The sequence below is a fragment of the Ailuropoda melanoleuca genome, chromosome 12 (genome assembly GCF_002007445.2).
Source record: "Ailuropoda melanoleuca isolate Jingjing chromosome 12, ASM200744v2, whole genome shotgun sequence".
Lineage (NCBI taxonomy): Eukaryota > Metazoa > Chordata > Mammalia > Carnivora > Ursidae > Ailuropoda > Ailuropoda melanoleuca.
Genome location: NC_048229.1, coordinates 445,772 through 454,645, shown reverse-complemented (window position 1 = coordinate 454,645; position 8,874 = coordinate 445,772). Strand labels below are relative to the sequence as shown.

Sequence of the window (8,874 nt, the reverse complement as noted above, 5' to 3'; positions counted from 1 at the left end):
GCGGGCGGGCCCCACGCCCCCCGGGCCGCCGCCGCGGAGCAGGACTACGCCGCTGGGGGGCCGTGGGCCCGAGGCGCGCGACTACTCTCCGTCCCGCAAACCCCAGGAGGTGGAGGCGCGGTAGTGCCCGCGGGACCGCGTGTACAGAGACCTTTCCACAAATGCACTGCTGTAAACTTTTCTATGTGGATGTTTCTAGAACCTAAGCACAGCGCCGTCAGTCCTGGGGTGACACTTGCTTACCACCCGAAGTCTGCACAGTCGGGGAGTTCCATCCACAGCTTTGCTGGGGGCGATCTTTTGTTTTCCCAGCTTGAAATTAGGCTACTGGAGGAGAATTCAAGTTTGTACATCTTTTCCCACAGGTGAGAAGCGTTTTTAATAGATTTGTATTTTTTTCAATTTTGTGCTCTTTAGACCTTTAAAAAGAAACAAAGGAACTTTTGCTTTTTTATCTTCAGTTCAGATTTGCAATGTAAAGGCCTCAGATCCCTTTCTAGAACCCCAGGATCTTTTGTCTTATTTATGGAGAAAAAAACGGTCATTTTGCCCAGCGCACTGTGAGGCCCCCACTCAGGGCCGGCCTGGCCCTCCCTTGGTACTTGGAACCGAAGTTACAGATATATATTAAAATGATAATTAATAATCATGTACAAAACTTTTTGCCTTATGCAAAAGCATAAGAGGGTTTCTTTTTTGGTTTGTTTTTAAAAAAAAACAAATGAAATATGTAAATAGTCTGTTAATATAAATATATGATGTTATTAAATTCTTAACCTAGGTAGACTTTATAAAAAGTTTCTAGAAACCTCTCTGGTTCTTTGTTTAACATGGTCACAAAAAACCCACTCGCCGTCAGTTGGACGCGCTCAGAAGCTTAACTGCAGCGGACCCCTCAACTATGCAAGCACTCCGAGGTGGGCGTGGCCGCGGCCCGGGAGGACGCCCCCCGCAGCCCCGCAGCCAGCCCGGCCGCCCTCCCCGGGCTTGGCCGGCTGTGGCCACAAGGACCCGACGGTGGGCCCTAGTGCTCTTCGTGCAGCGTTCTCCGAACCCAGACCAGACAAGTAGGTTTTTAGGAGTGAACAGTCTAAGGGTCCACTGCAAGCAGACATAGCGGCTTGTGCCCACTTTCTCGTCCGTGCGAAGGCCGTCAGCAACGCCCCTCAGCGTGCACCTCCACCCGCGGAGGCTTCGGCATGATCTCCTTGTGGTTTCGGTTTTGCTCTCATAACCACCGGACGTCCCCTTGTCCTGTCCTCAGCGTCCTTCTCTGTTCCCTGATGTCCACGCCTGTGTCCACTGCACTTTTGAGCCTTGTTGGTTCCACCGTCTGCAGCCATCTGCTCTGTTCTGTATTTCCAAGCTGTGTTTCCACTGTGGACTCTGGTGGTTCTGAACCCTGAGTTCTCGTGTCAATCAATGAAGATAAATACAGCCTTGATTTTGGATCACAAGGTGGTCGGGTGTTCTGTGTGGCGTTGTGGAAGGTGGGGGTTCGCAGCCCCCTCCAGGGCTGCCGCGGCGCATTGGGCGGAGCTGGGCCGCCGGTCACCCTTGCCCAGAAGTGCAGTGCCTTCACGGGTCCCGTCCTCACGTCTCCAGCCCCACCTGGGCCCACCCCCACCCCGTCTGCCTGCTCGGCCTCGTCTTCTGCTCTGGAGGCTCACACGCGCGCAGGGCTGGCCTGGCCTGCCCCCCACCCCCACCCCCACTGCCCGGGCCCCGCACAAGCCCAGGGGAGCCTTTTGTGGAGAAATGAGGGCTCAGGGAGGGAGGGGGCAGAGGCAGCACTGGCCACCTCTACTCCGGAGGAGAAGGGCAAGGGGCCGTTACCCTACCCCGTCCATGGTTTGGAAATGGGGGCCCCGAATGGATTTGCCTTGTAGGGTGAGCAGCCAGGCCCAGAACTGCCCTGAGCCTGAGAAGGGCCCCCCATGGAAGGTTGGGGTACCCCACACGGAGCCCACTGTGCCCACGCTAAACCCCGCACAGCTGCCAGGGCAGGCCCGGCCGGCCCACCAGTCCCCAGGGCTCTGGGGACCTACGCATAGGTGTCGTGGGCCCGTGGAGCCAGTCAGGCTCTCCCCTGGACTGACCACCTGCGGTCCAGGGATATCATGGAAAGGAATAAGATATTTGAGCTAGAAGGAAAGGACACAGTCTGCATGGAACCTCAGGATGGAGGAGAGTAGGTCAGGCGAGGCCCAGGCGGAAGGTCATCCTGGGAGGCAGTGTTGGTACCCACACTGGGGCGGGCTGTCCCATCCCTGAGGGATACCGTTCTCAAGAGCTCACGTTCTCTGATGGAATGTTATCCTTGAGGAGGATGACTCAGGATGGAGCAAAATCCATAGTGAAAGTCGGCGCCTGGGAGCACGCCGCCGGGCCCTCCCCACTCAGGACCCTGGTCTACACAAGTGGCCTGTAAGGGACACTCCTCTGTGATGCAGCACCAGAGTCCAGGGACCCAGCGTCCGCACTGGAACATCACTCCCTAGGAAACGTCCTTAAAATCAGAATAAATGGTTATGAAATAAAGATTTTCTATAAAAGGGCTGAAAGATAAGAGTTTATAAAATGTGTAAAGTCTCCTAGAAGGTAAGACAAAAAGACAATCGAGTTGAGGAATTGGGGAAATACGTACGGCCTTCCATGGATGCCATCATCTGACTCCCAGGACTTTCAGGAAAACAGACGGAACCCGAGGTGGGGTTGGGGGGGCATTTACGGGAAGTGATGTGACAAACAGCCAGCCCGATGCCCGTCGAGAATGGACGTGCTCAGACATGCGTTTCTTCCCTGCGTCCTCTCCTTGGAAGCTCCTAGAGGAAAAAGTCAAGTGAACTGAGCTTGTAAACCAGCAGGAAGGACCCACACGGGCAGAGCCGTGGAGGGAAGACCCAGGATGGCGCCCGTGCCGCAGGCCAGTGAGCCCTCCCCGCGCCCGGGACGGGCCGCGAGCCCTGCTGCTCTCTGCATGTGAACGCCAGGGGTTAGCGCCCCTCTTCCTCTGTGAGCTTTGTGTTGGGAGAGCCCTGGAGTCACAGGCTGATCTGGGGAAGAACTGACTTCTTTACAGCAGTGATTCCCGACCCCACGCGACACGCTCGCTCGTGTGAGAGCCCTCTCCCGTGGTCCCGTGAAGGTCTGAACTCCACACGTGAGGCTTGCATCTTCTTGCAAGCCGTAGTCCTGGGCGTTTCATGCTTGTACTAACGTGTGTGTTCGCACAGGTCGTTGCGATCGCGCAGCACAGCCCGGGCCGATGTGAGCGCTGGCTACCGCGCCCCTGCAGCACTTCGGCCTTCCGCGGGCACAGAAGGACAGCTCTCCTGGCCCTTTGTGGTCGGGGGTGGGACTCGCTCTGCTCAATTCGCTGTGTTGCTTCCCAGCTGGGGTGCATTTAGCCTCCAGTGTGGACACCCCGCCCCGCAAACCTCCAGCAGCCAGAACTGTTCCCACGGGCCGCCGCTCTGTCGGTCTGGCTCTTGCGGAGAACACTGCACACTGTTGGCCGAGACGCGCGGGGCGTGCAGTGTGGCCGGAAGTAGCCTCGGAGGTTAGGAACCCCCGAGATGGGGCTTCTCATCATGGCAGCACAACCTCACCTATCCTGACACGTGTTGACTAACCCCCTTCCTGTTCCACTGTTTTCAGGTGGTTTCCTTACTTCCCAGAAGGACGTCATGTTCGGACAGTCTGGCTGTCCCTCTTTCACGGCGCTCACTTGCGCTGGTACAGGGACCACGGGACTGGCCCCGGGCGATGACCCTGCCCTTGTTCCTGCCTGTGCTGGGGGCTCGTCTAAGGTCCCACAGTTTGCAGGATGGGGACTTTGATTTCCAGCTACTAGGTCTTCTTTAATTTTCGCTTCCTTTTAAACTGTGAAATCGGACACAGGTGTTCGATGTGCATCTTTGTCCTGCTGCTGCGGATAGCACAGGTCTCACAGGTGCTCTGGAGCTGGCCGAGGTGGCCCACTCGTCCACATGTTCATGTCGTCGCCCACTTTGGTCACAGTGCCCTGTACCCCCTGCCTTGATTCAGACACTTACTGGAGAAATGATTTTAAAAGTTGTGTCCACTGTAAGCAAACAAACTTCACTCCACGTCCTCGAATCCCGAAGGGGACTCCATTCTCCGGTTACTCAACACCATACCCAACTTTGCTAATCTTTCTGAAGATTTTGTGTGTTTGCCCCTGGAATTGGGGGCCAGTGTTTCTGGGCTGTTCTGCCCCGGTCTGGCCTCAACACATGGGGACGCCAGCCTCCTGGGATAGGGGGGCTGCGGGGTGCTCTGGCGGGAGCCCAGGAAGCCCGCGAGTCCCAGCACAGGGCGAGCACAGGACTGGGCACGGGCTCTGGGTTCCACAGCAACCAGCGTCTTGGCTGCATCGCTCCCCGTTTCTAGAGACGACGCGGGCAACTTAGATCTTTCTGGAAAATGCAACTGCGTCACCTCAGGAAGCGCGCTGTGAGGTGCTGTCCGTCTTGTAGCACGTTTCCAGGTGTGATGTCGCCTGCACCCTTGTGACCCTCGGGGCGCGCCTCTGTCATGGGTCAGACTCTCACAGGCTGGTCCACGTCATTCCGTGTTGCAGGAACCGCACGTCTGGGGTTTCCTTCTCGCTCTCCACGCCCCAGGGAGGAGCTAGAGGGGTGAGCCCAGTGCCCCACCAAGCATCCCTCCCGCTCTGGCGACGCGCACGTCCAGCAGCCCCCCTGCCCCGCCTCTCCCGCTGAGGGGCTCCCGACGGGATCCCGCAGGGCCAGCCGCCATCCAGGAGGTTCAGCGGAGCTCTGGTCCTCGCCAACTGCAAACGCCCATCTTTCCCAGTGAGAGTAATACATGGCGGCGCACCCGCACCCCGCCAGCACCACAGTATTAAAGCCGTAAACTCTTCCCGGGGTGCGGGTGCCCTGAACTGATCGCACCCCCAGGAGGAGCCGTGCGGTGGGGTGGCTGCGTCTGCGCTCTTGTTATTTCCCCCGGTTTACTCTGGGAAGAGACCACGGGGAGTAGGTTCCTAGAAGCGCCTGCGCCCGACCCCACGCCCCTCGTCCCACGCTCTCGGAGAGGAAGGGACAGCCGTGTGCCCCGAGCACCAGGTCCCCATGCAGGACGTCTCCCCAAACCAGGGGCCCCGGGTCGCAGCGGAGCACCCACTTCCTGTCTCTCCCCCCAACAACCCCTCCATCTTGACCTCACATCCAGGAGAACTCTGTGAGTTTTAGGGTCCACCTGGCTTCAGCAGGCGCTGATTAGCACAGAAAAATGAATGTGCCACGTGCGACCTGTGATGGGAATAGTGCGTGTGGCGGGCAGCGGCTTGACCCTCATGCCAGTGTGACTTCGTCACGGGAGGACAGGAGACGGGCCCGGGCTGGGGGCCTGCACTCGGGACCATGGCCATTGGCCTCTCTGGGACCACAGTGTCAGGGGCTCGATGGGGACGCGTGGCGTCCGTTTGGGAAGGTGAAGGACGCTCCGCAAGATGGTGACAGCCCCACACAGTGTGAGTCACTTAACGCCCCTGAGCTGCTCCCTCTAAGGGGCTCTCATGTTCTACTTATCACGGTGTTTTAATTGCTTGCTATGACTACAGAATATAATACGGTTTAGCCAGGAAAAAAAAAGTCCAGGGAAAGGATAGATCACTTCCCCCCAGAAGGCACGGAGGCACGCACCCACCTTGCTGGGGTCTTGGGGGGTCCCTGGGCACTCGGGGCCACATCAGCACACACTGATTTTCCCCAGTGGAGGGGGAGGCCCCCTGTCCCGTGACATCAGGGCTGCCGTGGGAATTGTTCCAGACACAGAAATGGGGGCAGCACCGACCGAGGCCATTCTGAGCAGACGTGTCCGAGGCCGGCATCGGGCAGCCTTCCCCGCGTCCCCGTTGGAACCACGGCGCTGTCCCTGTGGGACCCCTGCCAGCCGGGGCCTCAGTGACATACGGTGGAACAGAGCCACACCAGTGTGTGACACACAGGAGAGGGGTTCGGCCACTTGTCAGTGCCACACACCTAGCTCAGGTGGACTGCCAAGCCTCCCATTCAAGGGGCTGGGAGCCACACGCCACCTTCCAGCAAAGCCCCTCACTCACGCTCACACTCACACTTCCCATCCAGCGTCACCTCTTCCCGCTCGCAGGGCCCAAATGGAGGTGGATCCTGGCGGGTCCCCTGCTCCGAGGGGCTCTCAGTCTGTAACCAAGTAGGGCAACCAGGCCGGTCAAGAGGTCGGCATGGGCTGTGGGGGCAGAGGAGGCGGCCTTGAGCTGGCCTTCAAGGGGATGGATGAGAGCCACATGCGGGGCTCCCCCGTGAGCGGCCCCTGTGCTTCCCTGTGGGCTTGGGTCCAGCGGCTCTTCATGCCTGTCTCGGGTGTTTCTAGAATGACCAGGCTCAATCCACAAGTTGAAGCCCCAACCCCCGGACCTAGGACATTGCTCTATATGGACATAGGGTCTTCGAGGGGGTGCCGGAGGTAAAATGAGGCCACTAGGGTGAATCTAAACCAATAGGACGGGTGTCCTTCTAAGAAGGGGAGAGCAGGACGCGGACATGCACAGGGGACAACCCGTGGGGACCAGCGGGAAGACAGCGTCTACACACCCAGGGGAAGGCCTTCAGACCATGAGGAGTAGATATCTGTGGTTCAGGCCGCCCCATGAAGGCTGGGCGGCCCTGGTGTGTCCTGCTACATGGTGTTCCTGTGGACTGCTCTGTCAGTTGGGGTCTTCCAGAGAAATGGACCACGTGGCAGCTGCTCACGTGGCCTCAGTTCATACAGCCTCACCCATGTGGCATCCACATAAGCGGCCTTGGTCCATGTGGCCCTGGGTCACAGGACCCCAGTCCAGGTGGTGGCCAGGTCCATGTGGCCTTGGTCCAAGTGGCGCCCGTGCACGTGGCCTCGGCTCACAGACCACCCTCTCACTTGGCACCCACTCTCGTGGGGGGTACACATCACTTCTAAGTTCTGTGCGTGGGGGACACGTTCCTCCTTCCCAGGGTCCAGGTGTGGGGACCATGTCCTTTGTCCCTGGATTGCCAAGCCTGGAGACCAAGTACCTCCTCCTGGTTTGCGGGTATGGGGGCTGCGCTCCTCCTCCCCCGGGGTCCAGACACGGGGATGGGCAGGGCCTGGTGCCCCACAGTCTCCATCGCCATGTTCTGCCATCTTCCTGGGACCTGGGGCCTCACCCCTCTGTCGAGGCTCGTCTGTGTTTGTTGGTGCTGCTGGAAGGGGCAGGCTGTCACCTCATCAGTGCCCCGAGTCCCTGCAGCTGGTGTAGGTGGTTGGGCCTGAGGACAGGGCCGGGCACCAGGGGCAGCGTTGCTAACACATGGGACCGCGGTCCCAGACTTTTGCCAACTCTGGGTGGCATGCTTGGCTCTGTCATGGGGCTCATGCTCCCAGAAACTGATGGATTCTGGGGTCAGGAGGGGATGCGGCTGTGGGAGCTTCAGAGTTCTATTCTGGGTGTGCTTGTGGTCAGGCCTTGGGGTGGGCACCTTCCCCCCTGAAGGCCTTGTTGGTGATTGAGGAAAGGCCCTGTCTCCGCGGAATGCAGTGCCCCCTGCAGCTGGAGACTGGCTCCCAGGGTGTGGACTGCACAAGTGCAGATACAGGTCAGGGGATCCGGGGACCTGGCAGGGTCGGCCGACGAGGCTGGGCGACAGGAGGGGGTTTCGGGGGTTCCTGGCGTCCATCTTAACCCGCACATCGGGGTCTGTTCCACCCAGGGCAGCAGGACTGGGATCGCCCTGCCAGGTCAGGGCCCACACTGGCGTGGGGAGCAGGGAGCACGGACGCCTGGCAGCCCCTGGGGCCGCCTGCAGGAATGCTGCGTGACCCTCGGCATGTGAAGGCTGCCTCCTCAGAGGGACTGTGGGGGGGGACTCCCTCCACCCTGAGCTCCGTGCAGTCGGGGGCGGACCAGCCCGAGACTGACAGGCCGGGAGGAAGCTAGCCTGCAGAGGCGAGTGACCCCGGGGCAGCCAGGCACGGGCGCAGGCGGGGAACCCAAACAGGGCATGTGGGGGAGAGCCAGGACCTCGAGCAGCGGACCCAGAGGCCTGTCGGGACACAGACCGCAGGCACCCCTGCAGCTGGGAAGCCCCGGACCCTCAAGCCCCCAGTTCAGTGACGGCTGCCGGTGACCAGATTCATGTGTGACCTCTGAAAGAACTTCGGGAGGGAAGGGTCTCCACCCTGGGGGTGCACATGTGGGGGAGCGAGAGCCCCAGCGCCAGGAGAGAGCTGTTCAAAAGAGGCAGAGTGACGATGGGCCGCGGAGGACCCACAGGCAGCCCAGAGCCTGGGGAGGGGCTGAGGAGGGGACAGGGGGTCGGAGGAGAGCCTGCGCCCGGAGCGGGCTGCCGAGACCCCCGCCGACCCCACACAGACCTCATAGAGCCCTGGTTACTCCAGATCGCGGGCCGCGGGGAGTCCGGATGGAAAAGGCAGTGCCTGGCGCCAGCTTCAAGCGGCTGCCCTAGAATTCGGGGGTGTTCGTTTTCGGGAACAACCTGAGCCCCACAGGCCACGAGGGGGCCGGCGGACACGGGTGGGGTGAGAAAGGGGGCGCGGCGCACGCTCAGCCGGAGGCCCCCTGCCAGGGTCCGCTGCACCTGCTCAGGCGGAGGGGAGGGGAGGCCGGGCCTGAAACCGGGGACTGTGCGTATAGCCCCGGGCCCCACAGCAGGCAGCCAGTCGCAGTGCGGACTCAAGTCGCCTCACAAACATGGTCGGGGGAGGGGTCCCCGGAGGCTCTCCGGGTGGTTCTGGTGTGGACCCGGCTCCCACCGCGCCCGTGAAGGCGTGCCTAGCGCGCATGCGTGAACCGCGCAGGGGCGGGGA

General features: G+C 60.5%; 1 protein-coding gene across 1 annotated transcript in view; it reads left to right on the top strand.

Moving 5' to 3' along the window:
• LOC100468760 (fibrosin-1-like protein) overlaps window positions 1-8,874 on the top strand; it is a 78,751-nt gene that overhangs the window by 66,109 nt on the left and 3,768 nt on the right. The gene's annotated exons all lie outside the window — the stretch shown is intronic.